We start from the raw sequence: 23,597 nt of genomic DNA, 5'->3' as shown, positions 1-23,597 counted from the left end.
AAAGGGCCAATATTATCATGCCTTAATCCCATCCCCCTGGAGCTGAAGGGGAGAACTCTTCATTATGTAAAGGGAATGGCTTGGCCTTCTTAAGGGCCCATTGACAAAGTGGGTGGGGGCAGGAAGCTACAGGGAGCTACTCTCTCTTTATAAAACACGTTTCTTCCTTTTCACATCCAGAGAAATATTCTGCCTTTTCGATATTTCCTAGGATATTTCATTTTCCTGGGAGAGGGCTGGGCGATAACTTCCTACAGTATAATGTTTATGTTTTACATAAGCAATTTTCACACAATGGGTTTTTGTAGATGTTTTACAATAATCTCTCTCTCTTTGCAGAATTCATAAAAGTCTCAACTGTAATGGATAACGGAGTTTTGATGTACGAGAGGTTCGGTAGAAGCTGCGATGACGTGCAAATGACAACAAAAAGAAGTTGTCCATCAGTGGCGGGATTCCCATTTTTTTCCTACTGGTTCTATGAGAATGCGCTTTGCGCAAAGGCCTAACGCATACTTCATGCGTGCGCCCCAGCACTCAAAGACCACCGTTGATGTCAGAACTGGTGAGCTGAGCTGTTTTTTAGGGTGAACTTTTTAGATCAAATGATCTGTGCGGATCAGTTGAGCTAAAAAACAAGGGAGGGCCCAACCAGAGGTGGCATTTGCCGGTTCTCTGAACTACTCAAAATTTCCGCTACCGGTTTGCCTGAACCAGTCCGAACCGGCTGGATACCACCTGGTGGTCATGATTTTCTGCCCTTTGTAGACTTGTAAGAAACCTCACAATGTGCAAATGAAAAAGAGAGGGTTTGCATTGGTGGTGAAATTCAATTATTTTTATTACCGGCCGCAAGGGCGTAGCTTGGTGGGCGTGGCTTGGTGGGCGTGGCAGGGGAAGGATAGTGCAAAATCTCCATTCCCGTTACACTCTGGGGCCAGCCAGAAGTGGCATTTGCCAGTTCTCCAAACTACTCAAAATTTCCGCTACCAGTTCTCCAGAACCTGTCAGAACCTGCTGGATTTCACCCCTGGTTTGCATGGCATCACACAAAAAATACAACTCATCCTTTCCCCTCCTTTATTTTCCATCTCCGGATATCTCTGTATGTAAGTTTACTGTAGTGAAAGTTGATTAACTTCGTGTTGCCATAATGGGTGGTGCCAATCCTGGCTCTAACAATGTAGCCAGTTTAGTCTAGTAATGAAGAGGCTGATCCAGGAACCACAAGACGGTGTCTAGGCAAGGCTCCCCAGCCCCTTGTCTGTGGACCAGTACCGGACTGTGGCATGCTAGAACTTCGGGCCGCACAAACAAGAGAGGAAGGGAGAAAAGAAGGAGAGAGAGAGGAAGGGAGAAAGAAAGAAAGAAAGAGTGGAAGGGAGGAAGAGAGAAAAGACCAGGGAAGGAGGAAAGACAAAGGAAGGAATTGGGAGGGTGGGAGGGAGAAGAGAGGAAAGGAGGAAGGAAAGGAGTTTTCCAATATTCCCTTCGAGATTCCCATGAAGAAATTCAATGGGGAAGCTGGCGGGAAGTCAGAAGTTGTCCCTTCTCCCGCTACTCCCCCTCCCCCCCCAATCTTATTCATTCTGTTTCTCTGTTAAGTGAAGGAAACGTTTCCGAAATGTTGCTGGTGGGTTACAGTGTGTGTGTGTGTGTGTGTGTGTGTGTGTGTGTGTGTGTGTGTGTGTGTGTGTTGAGGAAAGACCATATGGAGGAATGAAGTAGGTGTCATACTCAAAAAAAGACAGTGTAAATTGGACTCTGCACTTGTTCCAGTGAAGACACACGCTATACGGTGATACATACAGCCATGTCACAAATACAAAGCTATACAGGAGGACCGTATAGCAAATTGGCAGCTACACAAAATATAATAAGGACATAGCAGTCGTGTTAATTCAAAAGATGGAAGGAGACACAGTCGGATTTTGGACTGAATAAACACGATCAGGCCAGAGATAGGTTGGCAGAATTCTTGGCTGCTGGTGCCTCTTTCAAGCAATATAAATGCAAACTCTACACACTTGGACATCACCGGATTCTCAACGTTGTAATCAAACTGACTACATAATAAGGAAGTCGAAAGACAGAGAAGCGCAATCAATTCAGCCAAGGAATACTTCCAGGTGGAGATGGTGGAGCAGACCATGAATTATGGGTGTCAAATAGACGGGTTAGACTCGGAAAATTAAAGGGAATAAGTAAGCTAGCAAGATTTGACCCCAAGGACCTACAATCAGCATGTAACATCGATGCAAGCAACGGAGGTAGCGTGCTTAACTTAACTTAAGTGACCCTTCCGAGGAAGCTATGGAAGAGATAAAAGACCTAAGAGAATAACAGAGTTAGAAGGAACCTTGGAGGTCATCTAGTCCAACCCCGAGCTCAAGCAGGAGACCTTATAGCATTCCGGGCAAATGGTTATCTAACATCTTAAAGACTTCCAGTGTTGGAGCATCCACAATTTCTGGAAGCAAGTAGTTCCACTGATTAATTGTTCTCACCGTCAGGAAATTTCTCCTTAATTCTCGGTTGCTCCTCTCCTTATTTAGTTTCCATTCGAGTGTCTGTGTCCTCAGAATCACCCGAGTAGTGCAAATGGATGTGGACAGAAGTGGGCTGCTAATTTTTTTACTACTGGTTCGGGCGCGTTCTTGCAGGCGCCGCTGCTACTACAGGTTTGGCTGATCTGGGCCGAACCGGTAGCAACCCATCTCTGGATGAAAAGCAAAACGTCTTCAAAGAAAAACCAGAAAGTCCCGTTGCCTCTTGAGAAAAGCACCTTTGGGTCATGGAAGAGATGTTCTAATAGAGGTAAATAAATTAAAGGGAGATTAACAGATTAACTGAGTTGGAAGGGACCTTGTAAGTCATCTAGTCCAACCCCCAGCCCAAGCAGGAGACCCTCCACCATTTCTGACAGAGGGCAGCCACCTGAAAGCCTCCATGGATGAAGCTCCCACAACTTCCAAAGGCAACTTCTGTTCCATGGGTTGATTGCTCTCACTGTCAGGAAATTCCTTTTCTCCCCTAACCCTTCTCTTAAGATGGATAGGTTATACTGAGTACTATACTTTGCCAATATGATTTCAGAATTAACAAAAGTGATGGAAAGTACTTGTCTGTCTGTCTGTCTGTCTGTCTGTCTGTCTGTCTGTCTGTCTGTCTGCCTCTCTCTCTCTCTCTCTCTCTCTCTCTCTCTCTCTCTCTCTCTCTCTCTCTGTATAAAAGGTAAAGGTAAAGGTTCCCCTCAAACATATGTGCTAATTGTTCCTGACTCTAGGGGGCAGTGCTTATCTCCATTTCAAAGCTGAAGAGCCAGTGCTGTCCGAAGACGTCTCCGTGGTCATGTGGCCGGCATGACTCAATGCCGAAGGCGCACAGAACACTGTTACCTTCCCACCAAAGGTGGTTCCTATTTTTTCTACTTGCACTTTTATGTGCTTTCAAACTGCTAGGTTGGCAGAAGCTGGGACAGGTAACGGGAGCTCACTCCGTTATGCAGCACTAGGAATTTGAACTGCCGAACTGCCGACCTTTCTGATCGACAAGCTCAGCGCCTTAGCCGTTGAGCCACCATGTCGCTTTGTATATATATATGTGTGGGTATGTAATGCATGTAGGTATAAAATCACATTAAAATTGCAATGAAATACAACGATTGCCAGGAAAGACTTGGGAGATGAGGCCAAAGAGATTACGCTTAGGGAATGGACAGATAAGAAAGGGTGTAGCCCACTACTGTATACTGGGTGGAGAAAGAGGGTCAAAAGAGACCCTCCCTAATTTTTGACCTGTAAAAGAGATGGCAGGAGAATTATACTTTCAGACTTGAAAGATTCTGTTATTGTAGTGTAGGGAGTTAGCACCCACCCCTGTCCTAGAAAAATGAAATATCCTGGGAAATATTGAAAAGGCAGAATATTATATTTCCCTGGATAAGAAATGGAGAAACATCTTTTTAGGTAGGAAACAGAGTCACCATCTTTGTCAATGGGCCATTAAAAGGCCTAGGCCAGTCTATTCTACATAACAAAGATCTTCCCCTTCAGCTCCAGGGTGATGGGATTAAAGCATGATAGTATTAGCTCTTTACCCATCTCACCACAGGGCACCTGGGAAGAAGCAATGCTCAACCAAGCTTGGGACTCAAAAGACACGCAACCTATAGAGTTAGCTAAGACCCTCCCCCTGGGAGTCTGACAACCAATCAGAATACATTTGTTACACAGGAAGAGGAAACAGAGAGGTGGGGCCAAACAGAGAGTATAAAAAAACCCAGGATCTCTCAGCAAGCCCCCTTTTTTCCTCTCTTTTTCTTCTTCACCCAACATCTGGAAGCATGTGATCCCCCTTTTCTGTTCAGGAGCTCAAGCCATGGGATCCTGTCCATCATTAAACCATCTTTCCAAGCAGCCTCCATGTTTCCAGTGTCTTTTTCCCCACTTGGAACTGAACCCAGAAGGACATTTCTTCCAACAGTAGCTTTACAATAGTGCAATTAGCATATCTGGAAACAGCATTTCCTTGGTTTACTAATCTAGTCCCTTTATTTAAAAAACAACAACAACAAGTAATAAGGTGCATCTCGCATGACCAGTTTTTAACCAACCCATGCTGGTTTCTACTCATTACTTTGCTCATTTCCAAGTTGTTTGCAAACTGGCTGAATGATTATCTTCTCTAGTTTTCTTCGTTGTGATTTTCACAGCGATATCAAAGTGACTGAACGAGAAAGTTCATACTTGTGAATTCCAAAACAACTTTACCGAATTTAAAGATGTAGATTGAAATGTGATTCTATATATAGCTTGTTAGGATATTCATGACTGGGAGAGACATGGTAACCAGATCAGCCAATGAATAGGCATAGCAACTAAGTCAGCCAATGGGAGCTTAAACAGATCTGAGCCTGTGCTGAGAATCAAAACCGAAACTACTCTGCTCTGAGCTCTAAACTGTAAACTCCTCTCTGCTGTACTGCTGCCTATGTTTGCTTGTAACTACTACTACGTTGGAGAAAACCTATATTGGTATTGTACATTTATCTTCATGCGTTAATATTTATAACAAAGATGATTAGGGGACTGGAGACTAAAACATATGAAGAACGGTTGCAGGAACTAGGTATGTCTAGCTTAAGAGAAAGAAGGACTAGGGGAGACATGATAGCAGTGTTCCAATATCTCAGAGGTTGCCACAAAGAAGAGGGAGTCAAACTATTCTCCAAGGCACCTGAGGGTAGAACAAGAAGCAATGGGTGGAAACTAATCAAGGAGAGAAGCAACTTAGAACTGAGGAGAAACTTCCTGACAGTTAGAAAAATTAACCAGTGGAACAGCTTGCCTACAGAAGTTGTGAATGCCCCAACACTGGAAGTCTTTAAGAAGAAGCTGGATAGCCATTTGTCTGAAACGGTATAGGGTTTCCTGCCTAGGCAGGGGGTTGGACTAGAAGACCTCCAAGGTCCCTTCCAACTCTACTATTGTATTGTATTGTATTGTATTGTATTGTATTGTATTGTATTGTATTGTATTGTATTGTATTGTATATAAAGAAGTTAATGAATCCTGCTAAATCAGTTACCTGTGTGTGCTTTCTGGAAGTTCACAAATGTAAATGCCCACATGTACGCATTCGCTTTGGCTAAAAAAGTGCCTAAATGGGATGCCATAGAGCCGGGGTGAGTGGGCGGGGCCAGCCACAATTTCTGCTACCAGTTCAGGAAAACTGATCCGAACTGGCACCTCTGGTTCCAAGATGGCTCCAAAATTGAAATCGTGACTTTTTAGGACATGGGTGTCAAACTCGCTGCGTCACGTTGCCGTCACATGACATTTTTTGATGTTTTTCCCATTCGTGGAGCTGGGATGGGCGTGGCCTGCATGTGATGCATGCGGCCCATGGGCCACCAGTTTGACACCCCTGTTTTAGGACAGAATAGGATTAACCCACCACCACTGAAATAGCAAAAGACACAAGTCCTTTCATTGCACAACCCCCAGAACAGTTCAAACTCCAAAGTCACAGAAACCTATAAAGATCCAACTGTTCTTACCTAGGCAGATATTTTTTAATTGGGTATTTTAATTGGGTATTTTTAGAGTTATTTAAATATTGTTTTTAGCTGCTTTGCTTTATGTACAGTTTCTTATTGCCTCGTCTTTTAGGTACTGAGTATGTAATTATGTTTGTACTTTCTATTTATTTATGTGTTTTATCCGACTGTACACCGCCCCAAGTCCCTTTGGGGAGAGGGGGCGGTATAAAAGTCCAAATAAAGTAAGTAAAGTAAAAGTAGGCTTCCCCAAAAAGCACGAGGCAGAGTCCTGGTCCCGAAAAAAACCCTTATATTAAACGAATGTGAATTCCTCTCATTCCCCTTCAGCAAGGCCTGGCAAACAGTCTTTCAAAGGAATATTTATGACCACAGACCTTATCTATCTTGGAAAGCTGCCATGTAAATGTTTTCCAAACGAGGTGCTGTGCAAGGAAAGACTTGGCACAGAGTCTCTGAGATTCACAGACAGATCTTCACACTCCTGAAATGAATCTAACGAACGAACGGACGAATTGTTTCCTACAAAAGCCCACTCCCCTTTTGCTCCTTTTTTGTTTCCTATGGGAGGGGTCAATCACCTTCCACTTGTGACTTTACTCCCAAGTCTACCCTGATTTCTGAATTGTTCTGTTCTTCTGGCAGCTCTGCGCATTCGCACACTGGGAACAGGCTCCAGCTGTTCCTCTGCCTCACTGCTGTCTAACTCCGAAGGCAGCTGAGAACTGCCAGATGGCCTCAGCCCTGTCTCTGCCTCTGACGCAGAGCCCTCGTCCGAGCCTTCCCCAGCCTCCAGGACTGGCCCATGTTCCTCCCCAACCTCCTCACTGTCTTACTCTGCTGGCCGCTGGAGGGCCACAGCACCATCTACTCATTCAACCACTTGGTCAGCTGTCCCAGAACCACATGCTGTGCTGGATTCTGCTCCTCAGTAAACCTTCCTTCCTTGCAGGCAGTCAGCCTCCGTTTTTGTTTCCAGCGTCCTTCTCCTGGCTTGGAACTGGACCGGGTTTTTCTTCCAACGCTTTCCTTTCACGATTCTCACCTTCTAATGCTCACCTTCTCTTTGTCCCGCCACCGACCCCATGAACACGGGAGATGCTGGACCCCCCCCATAAAACCTCTAGCATGTTGGCCGCTCACCCCTCCCTTCCCCAAAGCCGCCCCGTTTCAGCCGTTCCTCTGCGAAAGGGACATAGGTTGCAACTTACCAGCTTTTCCTACATGGGGCCAGCCGTCTTTCGAAGGCGATGATGTATAGACTGACAAAAGCTGTAATGCCTTGAATACATAAATGGCGATGCCTGAGCACCGGAGTGTGGTAGATGCCCTTTAATGTTCAGCTTTTTAAAGATCAGGGTAAGAGTTCAGGAGGCATAGTCATGAGGTTTAATGATTTAATGGGGGATGGCTGGGGAGCTGAAGTAGTTACTACACCCTGGGGAAAGCTGGCTCCTCATACATATTACTTTAGTCTAATGGCCTATGAACGCTTCTTCGGGTGACACAGGGAAAAAAGTCATGCTACATAGACTCTATAATCTTGAACGGGTTGATTAAATGCATATTAAACAACACTAAATTGGAAAAAAAAAAGAAGAAGGGAGGGAGGGAGCTCAGGCGCCACGGTGGCTGTTGACACCATTCTTGGGAAATGTTGTGACTCGTTCCATTTGGTGGGTGAGACGGAGGTAATTTCTCCCTGCTGCGGCTCTTGTTTCCGATGGAACTTCAGAGGGGATCTCAGTTGGACGGATTGGGGTGGTTTAGGAAGGGGCCCTGGGAGTCGCTTGTTGAAGGAGGCAATGCCAAGGCTGAGATGGAGGTTTTCCACGGGTAGACGAGAACATTTGTAGCTCAAGGTGGAACTGTGAGGTCCTTCATGCTCTCTGAGCTTGGCTGTTTTCTTGCAGACATTTCCTGACCCAACTATGCAACCTTATCAGTGCTAGAAGGAAGTGGGGTTTGTTCTCATTTTATATACTAGTGGCTTGCCCTGTCAGTGTTGGTGGGGAGTACTCTTAGTGGTTCTTTGATTAGGCGGGCAGATGATAGCTAGCTGAATGATTATTCTATCTCTAGCTAGAGAGAGAGAGAGAGACAGAGAGAGAGGGGGGGGGAGAGGGAGGGAGGGAGGGAGAGAGATCGGTAGATAGATAGATAGATAGATAGATAGATAGATAGATAGATAGATAGATAGATAGATAGATAGATAGATAGATAAAGAGAGAGAGAGAGAGAGAGAGAGAGAGAGAAACAAACAGATAGATAGAAAGATATAGATACATAGAGATATATGATAAGATAGACAGATAGATGGATAAATGGATAGGTGGTATTCAGCAGATTCTGACCAGTTCTGCAGAACTGGTAGCGGAAAGTTTGAGTAGTTTGGAGAACTGGTAAATACCACCTCTGACTGACCCTGCCCTCATCTATTCTCTGTCCCCCGAGTCCCAGCTGATTGGCAGGGGGATTTTGCAATAACCTTCCCCTGGAGTAGGGAGGGAATAGAGATTTTACAGTATCCTTCCCCTGCCATGCCCACCAAACCACGCCCACCAAGCCATGCCCATAGAACCGGTAGTAATAATTTTTGAATCCCATGACTGAATAGATGGATAGAGAGGGAGGGAGGGAGGGAGGGAGGGAGGGAGGGAGGGAGGGAGGGAGGGAGAGAGAGAGAGAGAGAGAGAGAGAGAGAGAGAGAGAGAGAGAGAGAGAGAGAGAGAGAGAGATGGGATCGGATCCTTGGTGCTCTCTGAGCTTGGCTGTTTTTTTGCAGACATTTCATTACCCAAGTAGGTAATGTCATCAGTGCTAGAAGGCAGTGGGGGTTTTTCTCTGTTTATATACCAGTGTCTTGCCGTGTTGGTGGCCATGGTCTTGGTGGTTAGACTACTGCCTACTAATTGTCTAAATTGGTCATTCCTTGATTGGAATATTGTTTACCGTTAGACGTTCAAAACTTCAAACTGATTGATTTTTCCCTAATCCGTTTTGACATTCAAACTGAATAGGGGCCCAACTCACCTCCATTTCCCCAAGAACGGTTATTCTCTTCTTCCGGCCATGGAGCAGGAGCAGTATCAGAGAGGGGGGACTGGAGCAGGGGAAAGGTTTCTCATATAAATGTAAATCTGGCACAGAATCATGAATATTTATGTTTACTCCCGTGTCTTCCTGGCAGACATATTTTGTCCTCCTCCTCCTCTGGCTACCGTCTCTTCTTTTCATTTTCTTAATTCGAGGAGGAAAGGGAGATGGGAGAGGATTCCCCTCTGGCAGTCTGCGGATTTAACAGTAACAGAGTTGGAAGGGACCTTGGAGGTCATCTAGCCCAACCCCCTGCTCGCGCAGGAGATCTAAACTAGGGATTTGAACCACCGACCTTTCAGATCGACAAGCTCAGTGTCTTAGCCATTGAGCCACCTACTCAGTCACCTAGTTCTTTAAAGATTGCTAAGCAGGGGTAGGCTTCAAAAATTTCAGCGATGGGTTCTGTGCCCGGTTGCTGAAGGGGAGCGTGGCATGGTGGGTGTGGCCTAGTCAGCCTCCTGCACCACGGCGGGTGCGGGTGGGGTGGCGTTTCCGCCTTCTCCAGGCTCCGGAGGCTTTCCTTGAGCCTCCGGGAGGATGAAAACTGCTTCCTCTGTGCTCTGGAAGCCTTCCGGGAGGCCTGTTTCCCCCCACCCTCCCCGAGCCTCCGTGCGGGCCCTGCACTTACCGTATTTTTGGAGTATAAGATGCACCAAGATTTTGAAGAGGTAAATTTAATTAAAAAAACGTTTTTGCACTCTGCAGGACTCCCAAACCCTCTGCATACCTTATTTTTTGTGAAAAAAGGGGCATGCAGAGAGTTTGAGAGGCCTGCAAAGTACTCCTGGGGGCTGGAGTGGGCAAAAACGAGGAAAAATGCCCTCTTTTTTTTGCCAAAAATGGGCAAAAGGAGGCTTGTAGGGTGCTCCTGAAGGCTGGGGGGGGGGAAATGAGCCCAAAATGGCCCATTTTCTGCTCATTTTTGCCCTCTCCAGACCCCAGGACCCACTTTGCAGGCCTCCCAATCCTTCTGCATGTCCATTTTTGCGAAGGGGGGTGGGTGGGAGGCCAAAAATGCTGTATTCATTGTCTAAGATGCACACAGATTTTCAGCCTCTTTTTTGGGGGGAAAAGGTGTGTCTTATACTCTGAAAAATACGGTACCTCACATCCAAAATGGCCCACGTGCAGACTCCTAAGAGGGGTGGGGTGAGAGGAGCAGGAGGGGAGGGGCCAGCCAGGGATGGGATTTGGAGGCTCTCCAAACTGGTCATAATGTTAGCGAACCTGGGCGAACCTGTAGCAGCTCACCCCTGCTGCTAATGGTTTGGCAATTCTGACACATGACTTAAGGACCCCACTCTGTAGAAAAAGTTATAACGCTGAGAAAGATGAAAGGAAATAGAATTCAGGAAGCCCTCGACTTACAACCACAGCTGAGCCCATTTGCACTTTATAATATATGGTTTAGGTCCTGGCTGCCCTGAGCTGGGTGATGTTCTTGCGGACGATTCATTATCAAACTAGGTAACGTCATCAGTGCTAGAAGGGAGTAGTGTTTGCTTTTATATACTCGTGACTTCTCCTGTCAATGTTGGTGTGAGTGACCTTGGTGGTTCTCTCCTTACATGTAATCACAGGTAACATTGTACTGCCACAAAGTACAATGTTACCTGTCACAAAGAAGAGGGAGTCAAGCTATTCTCCAAGGCACCTGAGGGCAGAACAAGAAGCAATGGGTGGAAACTAATCAAGGGGAGAAGCAACTTAGAACTGAGGAGAAACTTCCTGACAGTTAGAACAATTAATCGGTGGAACAGAAGTTGCCTCCAGAAGTTGTGAATGCCCCAACACTGGAAGCCTTTAAGATGATGTTGGATAGCCATTTGTCTGAAACGGTATAGGGTTTCCTGCCTAGGCAGGGGGTTGGACTAGAAGACCTCCAAGGTCCCTTCCAACTCTGCTATTGTATTGTATCTTTGTGAAGGAGTGTGTGACCTTTGAGCGTTGGTTGTGTTTCTAACTTTTTTTATATACATGTGTGTCTACTTATGCAAAAGTAGAAAATCTCCATGGCTATCGTCTTCCTGGAATCTTCACTGTTTATCAGACCTGAATACAATTGAATCGATCCAGAGGTATTTCACGAGAAGAGTCCCCCACTCCTCTGTTCACAATAGAATCTCTTACGCCACCAGGCTCGAAATTTTGGGCTTGGACAATCTGGAACTACGCCGTCTACGGTCTGATCTAAGCATAGTACATAAAATTGTCTGCTACAACATCCTACCTGTCAACGACTACTTCGGCTTCAGCCTCAATAATACACGGGCAAACAATAGATGCAAACTCAAGGTAAATCACTCCAAACTCGATTGCAGAAAATACGACTTCAGCAACAGAGTGGTCGACGCCTGGAATGCTCTACCTGACTCCATTGTTACATCCTCAAACCCCCACAGCTTCAACCTTAAACTGTCTACTGTGGACCTCACCCCATTCCTAAGAGGTCCGTAAAGGGGGCCGTGCATAAGTGCACCAGCGTGCCTACCATCCCTGTCCTACTTTGTTCACATCCGTGTTTATTCATATACCTGTTATCTTGTACATGTTTGACAAACTAAATAATAAACAAATAAATAAATAAAGAATTTGGCTTCCTCGTGGATCCAATATTTGATCCCGCAAGAGCTGGATCCCGAGATTCTTAGCGGCCCTAATCAATCTGAGTCAGCACCATGGACAGTTCCTAGACCAAGACACCATGCTCTCTTCTGCGTCCTCTGCTAACCTATTCCATAGCTGATCTGTCTTAAGAACGTAAGAAAGTCCTGCTGGATGTAGACAAGGCCATCTTAATCCATCATTTATATCTTTCATAATGATCAACTTGATGTCTCATCGGGGTTTGCCAGCAAAAAGTGGAGTTCATTCACCCCCAAAGGTGCTTTTCCAAAAGGCAACTGGACTTTATTTTTCCTTGAAGACGTTTCTCTTCTTATCCAAGAAGCTTCTTCAGTTCTGACTGAATGGTGGACCTGGATTACTGAGAATCTCCATAGACAGTTCGTTTGTTCATTCATTCATTCACTCATTCATTCATTCATTCATTCATTCATTCATTCATTCAATTTCTATGTGCCCATCTCAAACAAGTGACTCTGGATAGCAAACAATTATAAGGTCAGTTAAAACCTATTACAAACAATAGATACACACAGCAGCAGTAGCAGCAAAAATGTTACAATCTATAAACCCACAAATTATAATCCATATATTAAAATTCAATTTAATTGATGTATTACACCTGTTAAATCCATCCAGTACAAGGCTAGCGTTGCTCCTTTGCAACAGGTATTTGAGGTGTCCCTAAAGAGAGGGATGGATTTTTCCTCCATGAATTTATTCATATGTAGAAATGCACAAACTAGATTTAATAAAGCCTCCCCTGTAGAACCTCCACCTAGATAAAGGTAAAGGTTCCTCTTGCACATATGTGCTAATCGTTTCCGGCTCTAGGGGGCAGTGCTCACCTCCGTTTCAAAGCCAAAGAGCCAGCGCTGTCCGAAGACGTCTCCGTGGTCATGTGGCCGGCATGACTCAACACCGAAGGCGCACGGAACGCTGTTACCTTCCCAACAAAGGTGGTTCCTATTTTTCTACTTGCATTTTTACATGCTTTCAAACTCTAGGTTGGCAGAAGCTGGGACAGGTAACGGGGGCTCACTCTGTTACGCACCACTAGGGATTTGAACTGCCGAACTGCCGACCTTTCTGATTGACAAGCTCAGCATCTTAGCCACTGAGCCACCACGTCCCTTCAACATCCACCTACAGCCCCACAAATTCTGGCCTCAAGTGTGGTCGTAAGTCGAGGACTACGTGTCTAAAACAGTGGCACAGTGGCTATCAACATTGCTGGGAAATGGGGACAGCTTCATCTAATGCAGTGACCTTCAGATTTTCCTTTGTGTGAAGCCATGTATCAGGACTGCCATCCTGCTACGCCATGCATTGCTTGCTGTCAGCCTACCATACTCAACCGGGAAGGGGACTGCGGGGTGGAGTAAGGGGAGGGGGGTTAGCACGAGAGGAACTGAAACTATGCATCATGCCGTCCCGTTTGAGCTACCCTCTGTTCCAAGGTCACACTAAGGAACGCAGAACCATCCAGCCCATCCAGACAGGGATTGTTACCCAAACAATTTCTTAGCACGCAACTGGGCATTCACAAATAACCGGGCGGTGGGGGGGGGGGAGAGGTGGGAACAAAGAAAATGTGAACCATGTGCTTTGGGCGCGAAAATCTCAGATCCGGCTTTGCTTTAGTAAAATGTACTTTTGTGAACAATGGATTTGAGACGTTAAATGCCTATGGAGACTCTCAGTCATATCCAGGTCAAGGTTGTCCCAAAGGTGTTTTTTTCAAGAGGCAACTGGACTTTCTGGGTTTTTTCTTTGAAGACATTTCACTCCTCATCCAAGAAGCTTCTTCGGCTCCGACTGGATAGTGGGGAGTGGCAGGATTTATATTCCTTGCAGACAGCTGGTTGTTTGCATCCTTTAGCCAGTTGTTGAGGCCACATGCAGGTTTATCTATGTCCTCAGGGTCACCTGAGTGGCGCAAATGGGTGGTTTCAGAATAACCAGAAAGTCCAGTTGCCTCTTGAAAAAAACACCTTTGCGTCAACGGATTTGAGAGTTTGTCTTTTCTAGTTGACCAAGTTGGGATGACCGACACCACAATTGAAAAGGCCCCATCACTGGACACTGTGAAGCCACGTCCCATAGAAAGACCAGGATGATGCAAGCACTTATTTATTGACTTGGGGCGTGGGAAGGGGGAGAAGGAATGCAAAAGACAGCTCCATTTGGGGGGTGGGGGGAAGGAAGGCAAACAGTTACTTGTAGTCCTCAACTTACAATCATTCCTTTAGAACCCTTTGAAGTTGCAATGGCACTGAAAAGAGAGACTTACGACCAGTCCTCTCACCATCGCAGCATCCCCACAGTCACATGATCGTAATTTGGGAGCTTGGCAACCAGCATGAATTTATAATGGTTGCACTGTCCCAGGGTCATATGATCAGTACTGCAGGCTAACTGACTGCTCACTCCAGGAGTTCGATTCTCAAGGCAACTCACGGTTGATTTGGCCTTCCGTCCTTCCGGGCTGTAAAATGAGGCCCCAGATTATTGGGGACAATAGGCTGACTCTGTAAAACCGCTTAGAGGGACCTGTAAAGCACTGTGAAGCGGCATATAAGTCTAAGTGCCATTGCAGTTGCAGTCCAGCTCTGCCCACTGACAGGAGTTCGATCCTGACCAGCTCAAGGTGTGTTCTGAGCTAGGCTTCACAAAATCACGAAGCAGACTCCTGGTCCCGACAAAACCCCTTTTTTAAATTATGCTAATGTGAATTTCTGTCATTCACAGCCAGCCTGGCAAAGAATCTTTCAAGGGTGAATTTCCAACAACAGACATTATCAGGCTTGGAGAGCTTCCAGGCCAATATCTTCCAAGCACAACGCTATACAATAAAATACTTGGCAAGGAGTCTCTGAGAGTCACGAACAAATCTTCACACTATTAATTAAGCGAAGTAATTGTCTCCTGCAAACTCCACTCCCCTTTCCCTCCACTTTATTCCCTATGGGAAGGGCCATTCACCGTCCACCTGTGCCTTTACTCGGCCCTTGTTTCCTAACTGTTCCCTTCTCCTGGCAGCTCTGCACATGCACACATTAGGAATAGGCTCCAGCTGTTCTTCTGCCCCACTGATCTCTGATTCCGAAGGCAGCTGAGAACTGCCGGACAGATCTGGCCCCCTCTCTACCTCTGATGCAGAGCCTTCATCAGAGTCTTCCCCAGACTCCAGGACTGGCCCATGTTCCTCCCCAACCTCCTCACTCTCCGAATCTGCTGCCAGCTCTGCTGGCCGCTGGCTGGCCACAACAAGGTTGACTCAGCCTTCCAGCCTTCTGAGGTGGGTAAAATAAAAACCCAGATTGTTGGGGGGCAATATGCTGACTCTGTAAACTGCTTAGAGAGAGCTGTAAAAGCACTGCAAAGCAGCATATAAGCCTAAATGCTATTGCTATTCCCACAAGCAAAGTCAAGGTGGGAAAAAGGATCCATTTAGCAACCACATGATTTCACTTAACAACTGCAAGGATTTGCTCAACAACCGGGGCTAAAAAAAAAAAAAAAAAAAAGAGAGAGAGAGAGAGAGAGCATAAAGTCGGGTGGATCATATGGGTGTCTTCATTCTTGACAGAAATTCCAGACTCCGTTATGGCTGTAAGTCAAGGACCGCCTGCACTACTTCGAGAAAACCGCCCTATGTTTTTTCAGAGCTCCATCTCGGTTCCTCTTGATGTTTTCACAGCTGACCTGCTGTGATACCTTTAAAAACATTTTTGTCTTCCCAAAGGCTAAGAATAAAAAAAAAAATTATTGGCAGGAAGAGGCAAAGGATGGGCGCTTGCGTGCAGATCGCTCCGCGACTGGTTTGATATTCTTTTTAACTCTTTTCTGCTCCGTAATTACATTGCATTGCCTGATATTTCCATGGTATATTAACCCAAGTCAGGTGATTTCTCGTCTCCCTCCCTCCCCCTGCCCCCCTGCGCCGCCTCTCCGTTTCCCCATAAGACGGCCCTCCCTTTTTAGACCTTGACATTATTAATAGTCCTATTCATTAAGTATTACTCTTGTAGAATGAGTAGCATAATATTGGCCTGGAGATAGGAAAAGGCAGAAGGAATAAGTCAAATTAATTTTCCGCAGCAAACGCCCCGATTCTGTAAATGACATTCTATACTGTTCGCATTTTAAATGTGACACAGAAATGGCAGGAGATACAATTTGGGAGCCAAAGACTCCGAGAAACTGGCTCAGGATAGGCTGCATAAAAATTCAATAACATCACTTAGAAGGAGGGAAAGAAAGATCCAGCCATCATTGGGGAAGGGTAGATGGATGCAGTATTATATATATATATATATATATATATGTATGTATGTATGTATGTATGTATGTATGTATGTATGTATGTATGTATATGTATATGTATATGTATATTGTATATTGTATACGTATACGCACACGCACACGCACACGCACACGCACACGCACACGCACACGCAATTTAACCCCCTTTGTCACTTGCCATAAGATTCTGTTCCAAGTGGTGGATCTGTCAGTAGGATTGCAAAGTCCTCGTCATCTAAATGAGGATGAGGACAAGATTAATACCACTTTATAAGGCTTTGGTAAGGCCACACTTGGAATACTGCATCCAGTTTTGGTCGCCACGATATAAAAAAGATGTGGAGACTCTAGAAAGAGTGCAGAGAAGAGCAACAAAGATGATGAGGGGACTGGAGACTAAAACATGAAGAACGGTTGCAGGAACTGGGTATGTTTAGTTTAATAGAAAGAAGGACTAGGGAAGACATGATAGCAGTCTTCCAATATCTCAGGGGCTGCCCCAAAGAAGAGGGAGTCAAACTATTCTCCAAAGCACCTGAAGGCAGGACAAGAAGCAATGGGTGGAAACTAATCAAGGAGAGAAGCAACCTAGAACTAAGGAGAAATTTCCTGACAGTTAGAACAATCAACCAGTAGAACAACTTGCCTCCAGAAGTTGTGAATGCTCCAACACTGGAAGTTTTTAAGAAGAGGTTGGATAACCATTTGTCTGAAATGGTATAGGGTTTCCTGCATAAGCAGGGGGTTGGACTAGAAGACTGAAATCTAGAAACATAGAAAACTCATGAGACAAAGAGACTCAGTGATCTGTTGCATTTTTGTTGTTTTCTTGTCGATTTATTTATTATTTTTAATTATTATTATTTTTATTTTCCTTTTTTTTCCATTTTTGTCTGATGATGGGCATGTGTTTATCCCAAGCATGTTTAAACTCAATGACTGATGTTTGAACCACTATTTTGGTGGCGTGTTGGTGCAGTGGTCAGAATGCAGTATTGCAGGCTGCTTCCGCTGGCTGCCGGCTGCCAGCAGTTCAGCAGTTCGAATCTCACCGGCTCAAGATTGACTCAGCTTTTCATCCTTCCGAGGTGGTTAAAATGAGGACCCAGATTGTTGGGGGCCAAAGGCTGACTCTGTAAACCGCTTAGAGAGGGCTGTAAAGCATCGTGAAGGGGAATGTAAGTAAGTGCAATTGCTACCTCCACTGGAATTTGGTTCCAAGCTTCTAATAGTCTTTCTGTGAAGTCCCGAGGGTGCTTCTCTCTCTCTCTCTCTCTCTCTCTCTCTCTCTCTCTCTCTCTCTCTCTCTCTCTCTCTCTCTCTCTCTCTCTCTCTCTCTCTCTCTCTCTGCAACTGGACTTTCTTGTTTTTTTCTTGTTCTCATCCAACAAGGTTCTTCAGCTTTGACTGGATGGTGAGGAACGGAAGGATTTATATTCCTTGCAGACAGCTGGTCATTTGCATCCTTTTTAGAGAGTCATTGAGGCCACTTGAAGCTTCTTCAGCTCTGACTGGATGGTGAGGAACGGAAGGATTTATATTCCTTGCAGACAGCTGGTCATTTGCATCCTTTTTAGAGAGTCATTGAGGCCACTTGAAGCTTCTTCAGCTCTGACTGGATGGTGAGGAACGGAAGGATTTATATTCCTTGCAGACAGCTGGTCATTTGCATCCTTTTTAGAGAGTCATTGAGGCCACTTGAAACTTCTTCAGCTCTGATTGGATGGTGAGGAACGGAAGGATTTATATTCCTTGCAGACAGCTGGTCATTTGCATCCTTTTTAGAGAGTCATTGAGGCCACTTGAAGCTTCTTCAGCTCTGACTGGATGGTGGGGAATGGAAGGATTTATATTCCTTGCAGACAGCTGGTCATTTGCATCCTTTTTAGAGAGTCATTGAGGCCACTTGAAACTTTTTCAGCTCTGATTGGATGGTGAGGAATGGAAAGATTTATACTCCTTGCAGACAGCTGGTCATTTGCATCCTTTTTAGAGAGTCATTGAGGTTGCTTGGAGGTTTGTCCATGCCCTCAGCATCACCTGGGTAGTGTAAATGGGTGTGGGGCCTTCTTGCAACTGCTGAAAGGACAGTGTTGTGAGTCTGTGCTTTCTCCGTGATGCTTTCTGCCCTGTGTCCAATATAGTAAGGTAAAGGCTCCCCTCACACATACGTGCTAGTCGTTCCTGACTCTAGGGGGCAGTGCTCCTCTCTGTTTCCAAGCCGAAGAGCCAGCGCTGTCTGAAGACGTCTCCATGGTCATGGTCATGACTAAACGCCAAAGGCACATGGAGCGCTGTTCCCTTCCCACCAAAGGTGGTCCCTATTTTTCTACTTGTATTTTTACATGCTTTCAAACTGCTAGTTTGGCAGAAGCTGGGACATGTCAAGGGAGCTCACTCCGTTATGCGGCACTCGGGATTTGAACCGCCAAACTGCCAACCTTTCTGATTGACAAGCTCAGCGTCTTGGCCACTGAGCCACCTAGAGGTGTCCAATATATACTCACCATTTTTTGCTTCCAGTTGAGAGAGGGACACATTAGGAGAACGTTCGGTATATAAATTCTGAAATGGAGCCTCTCTATATGGCCAAATTCTAGCAAAGCAATTCTTGGTAATGAACAATGGAGGAAGTCAAATTAAAATGCAAATAGCCGCCATCATCCAATGGCTGTATTTGCATAGGATGTTTCGTTTGATTATCAAATTAACTTGTTTTTGGGACGTCACACTGAGTAACGGAATGGGAAGATCTGCCGAAGACGGAATATTGCGGAAAAGTGGATGAAAGCCAAGGCTTCCCGAAAGAAAAGATGGCATGGTGACCACGCCCTTGTATCCTATGCTCTTTTTATGGGTGTCACTGATACGGCTGTGGTCCTGATGTTGAGTTTTTGGATACTCCTCCCCTCAGTAGTAGTAACTGTGAGAGGGATCTTGGAGTCCTAGTGGACAACCATTTAAATATGAGCCAGCAGTGTGCAGCAGCTGCCCCAAAAGCCAACACAGTTCTAGGCTGCATAAACAGAGGGATAGAATCAAGATCACGTGAAGTGTTAATACCACTTTATAATGCCTTGGTAAGGCCACACTTGGAATAATAAATCCAGGTTTGGTCACCACGATGTAAAATAGATGTGGAGACTCTAGAAAGAGTGCAGAGAAGAGCAACAAAGAGGATTAGGAGACAGGAGAGTAAAACGTTGCAGGAACTGGGTATGTCTAGTTTAATGAAAAGAAGGACTAGGGAGACATGATAATAATGTTCCAATATCTCAGGGGCTGCCCCAAAGAAGAGGGAGTCAAGCTATTTTCCAAAGCCCCTGAAGGCAGGACAAGAAGCAATGGGTGGAAACTAATCAAGGAGAAAAGCAACGTAGAACTAAGGAGAAATTTCCTGACGATGAGAACAATTAATCAGTGGAACAGAAGTTGCCTCCAGAAGTTGTGAATGCCCCAACATTGGAAGTTTTTAAGAAGATGTTGGATAGCCATTTGTCTGAAACGGTATAAGATTTCCTGTCTAGGCAGGGGGTTGGACTAGAAGACCTCCAAAGTCCCTTCCAACTCTGTTAATCTGTTATCATCATGTCCTTTATTCCTATCAGCAGACAGCTGGTCATTTGCCTTCCATTAGAGAGTCATTGAGGCCACTAAGAGGTTTACCTGTGTCTTCAGAGTTACCCGAGTAGTTCAAATGGTGTGGAGCTGAAGAAGCTGAGGATCTCTACAGACTTTTAGCTATTCACTTTGGGATGAATACCCTTTGAATGGTGCGGGAGCAGAGGTGGGTATTCAGCAGTTTCTGACCAGTTCTGGAGAACCAGTAGTGGAAAGTTTGAGTAGTTCGGAGAACTGGTAAATATCACCTCTGACTGGCCCTGCCCTCATCTATTCTCTGCCTCCTGAGTCCCAGCTAATTGGGAGGGAATGGGGATTTTGCAGTAACCTTCCCCTGCCACACCCACCAAGCCATGCCCACCAAGCCACGCCACGCCATGCCCACCAAGCCATGCCCACCAAGCCATGCCCACCGAACCGGTAGTAAGACTACAAGACCCATTTGCGCTTCAGTTTGAGATGCAGACAACACAAATTCGGCCTCCCAAGCCCTCTGCATGCCTCGTTTTTTGCAAAAAAAATATATGGGGGGGGCATGCAGAGGCTTTGGGAGGCTCTTAGAGTGCTTCTCAGGGCTGGAGGGGGGCAAAAACGAGCAAAAATGGCATTTTGCAAGCCTCCCAAACCCTCTGCACGTCCATTTTTGCAAAGGGGGCGGGGTTTCGGGAGGCCAAAAATGCTGTATTCAGCGTATAAGACGCACCCAGGTTTTCACCCTCTTTTTTGAGGGAAAAAGGTGCGTCTTATACTCCGGAAAATACGGTAAATCCTTCCATTCCTCACCATCTAGTCAGAGCTGAAGAAGCTTCTTGGATGAGAAGGGAAAAATCTTCAAAGAAAAAAACCAAGAAAATCCAGTCGCCTTCTTAAAAAAGCACCTTTGGGATCTACTGGGAAAAAAATATAATTTCTTGCATTTTCCTACTCTCCGCTCATGTCAAGCTATAGGTTTACGTACAGGAGACAGCCTTGAGCGAATCCTCCCTGCAGATAGAAAAGTAGCACATCAGGGAGAAGGCTCTTTTTGATGTTCTCATTTTCCATGCAGGGAAACTTCATTATCCCTGCAGAAGATGATTAGGGGACTGGAGACTAAAACATGAAGAACGGTTGCAGGAACTGGGTATGTCTAGCTTAAGAGAAAGAAGGACTAGGGAAGACATGATAGCAGCATTCCAGTATCTCAGAGGTTGCCACAAAGAAGAGGGAGTCAAACTATTCTCCAAGGCACCTGAGGGTAGAACAAGAAGCAATGGGTGGAAACTAATCAAAGAGAGAAGCAACTTAGAACTGAGGAGGAATTTCCTGACAGTGAGAACAATTAATCAGTGGAACAGAAGTTGCCTCCAGAAGTTGTGAATGCCCCAACACTGGAAGTCTTTAAGAAGATGTTGGATAGCCATTTGTCTGAAACGGTATAGGGTTTCCTGCCTAGGCAGGGGGTTGGACTAGAAGGCCTCCAAGGTCCCTTCCAACTCTACTATTGTATTGTATTGTATTGTAAGATGGGAGAAGATTTAAATTTGCTTTGGTGTGGGCCACCTGTCACTGAGAGCGGACTCCTCAGAAGGTGAAGGAACTCCGTTTTATGATGGTTATTATTGTTTTATTGCCTCTCGTTTGCCTGCCTTGTAATTTATTTGTTAATCTGCTCTCCAGCTCATGAATTTTGTGTTGAGAAAATGGGTAAAGGGAGTGGGGGGGAGGAAAGACAGAGAGAGACAGAGAGAGGGGGGGAATGGAGAGAGGGAGGGAGAGAGGGAGGGAAAGAGAAATTAAAGACCACATTGTTAGTTCTTCGGAAGGTGAAGGACAACATTTGAGGAGGGAATTTCCGTGGTATCATTTCATCCTTGTTAAAAAAAAAGACAACTCTAATGTCAGCAAAAAAGGGGGGGATCCTTCAATTAATAGTGATTGAGGTTTTGAATGCTTGGGGTCAACAATTTTTCCCTCCCTTCCAATTTCCTCCCCATCTATCCACCCCTTTCTTCCTCTCTCCCTCCCTCTCTTCCTGCACCCTTCCATACTTTCCTCACTTCAGTCCTTCCTCCCTCTGCCATCCCTCCATCCCTTTCTCCTTCTCTCCATCCCTCCCTCCTCCCCACCATCCATTCCTCTCCTTCTGCCCTACTTCCATCCATCTCTCTGTCCTTCCCTCTCTCCAGTCCTCTCCCTCTTCCTTTGCCCTACCTCCATCCCTCTATCCTTCTCTCCCTCCCTCCCTCCCTCCTTCCGTCCATCCATTCCTCTCCCTCTGCCCTACTTCTATCCATCTCTCTGTCCTTCTCTCTCTCCAGGCCTCTTCCCATGTCCTACTTCCATCCCTCCATCCTTTTCTCCATTTCTCTCCCTCTCTCCTTCCCTCCATCCATTCCTCTCCCTCTGCCCTACTTCTATCCATCTCTCTATCCTTCCCTCTTTCCAGTCCTCTCCCTCTTCCTTTGCCCTACCTCCATCCCTCCATCCTTCTCTCCTTCCCTCCCTCCTTCCCTTCATCCATTCCTCTCCCTCTGCCCTACTTCCACCCATCTCTCTATCCTTCCCTCTCTCCAGTCCTCTCCCTCTTCCTCTGCCCTACCTCCATCCCTTCTTCCTTCTCTTCATTTCTCCCTCCCTCTCTTCTTCCCTTCCTCCATTCCTGTTCCCTCCTTCTATCCATCTCTCCATCCTTTACCCTTCCCTCTCTCCAGTCCTCTCCCTCTGCCCTACCTCCACCCCTCCCTCCTTCTCTCCATTCCTCTCCCTCCCTCCTTCTCTCTCTCCATTCTTCTGTCCCTCCCTCCCTCCTTCCCTCCATCGAAATACTACCACACTGGGTGTGATTTTTGCCATCTCTTTCTGGCTCCCTAATGCCAACCTTCCTCTCCGTTCCTTCTTTTATACCCATTTCCCTCCTCCTCCTCCTCCTCCTCCTCCTCCTCCTCCTCCTCCTCCTCCTCCTCCTCCTCCTCCTCCTCCTCCTCCTCCTCCTCTTCCTTTTTTTTAACGAGCATTTTCAGTGCAAAGCCCATCGCTTTCCTTTATGGTACTCCAAACCGAATGAAGCTATAAAATTATGAACAGTTTTTATGAGGGGTTTGAAGGGATGAGCCGGTATTGATAGTCCAAGGGGCTGAATCCATCTTCCCAACAGTTCCTCTCCCTAAATTCCATCCTTCTCTCTCCTTCTCTTTCTCATTCTCTGTCTCTCTGTCTCTCTCTGTGTCTCTTCCTCTGTCTCTGTCTCTCTCTCTTCCTCTGTCTCTCTCTCTCTCTCTCTTTGTCTCTCTGTCTCTCTGTTTGTATGTCTCTCTCTCTGTCTGTCTCTTCCTCTGTCTCTCTGTCTCTCTCACTCTTTGTCTCTGTCTCTGTGTGTGTGTCTCTCTCTGTCTCTCTCTCTCTCTGTGTGTCTCTCTGTCTCTCTCTCTCTGTGTGTGTCTCTGTGTCTCTCTCTGTGTGTGTCTCTCTCTGTGTGTGTGTCTTTCTCTATGTGTGTGTGTGTGTGTGTGTCTTTCTCTCTCTCTGTCTCTCTCTCCGTCTCTCTCTCTGTCACTTTCTGTCTCTCTCTGTGTCTCTTTCTCTGTGTGTGTGTGTGTTTCTCTGTCTCTGTCTGTCTCTCTGTGTGTGTGTGTCTTTCTCTCTCTCTTTCTCTCTCTCTCTCTGTGTCTCTTTCTGTCTGTCTGTCTCTCTCTGTCTCTTTCTCTCTCTCTCTCTCTTTGTCTCTTCTTTCTCTGTGTCTCTTTCTGTCTCTCTCTCTCTCTGTCTCTTTCTCTGTCTCTCTCTCTCTCTCTTTGTCTCTTCTTTCTCTGTCTCTGTCTCTCTCTGTGTGTCTCTTTCTCTCTCTCTTTGTCTCTCTCTGTGTGTCTCTCTGTCTCCCTGTCTGTCTCTTTCTCTGTCTCTC

Source organism: Natrix helvetica (assembly GCF_964273705.1).
Source record: "Natrix helvetica genome assembly, chromosome: 2".
In the NCBI taxonomy this organism is placed as follows: Eukaryota; Metazoa; Chordata; class Lepidosauria; order Squamata; family Natricidae; genus Natrix; species Natrix helvetica.
This window is presented reverse-complemented; position numbering follows the sequence as displayed.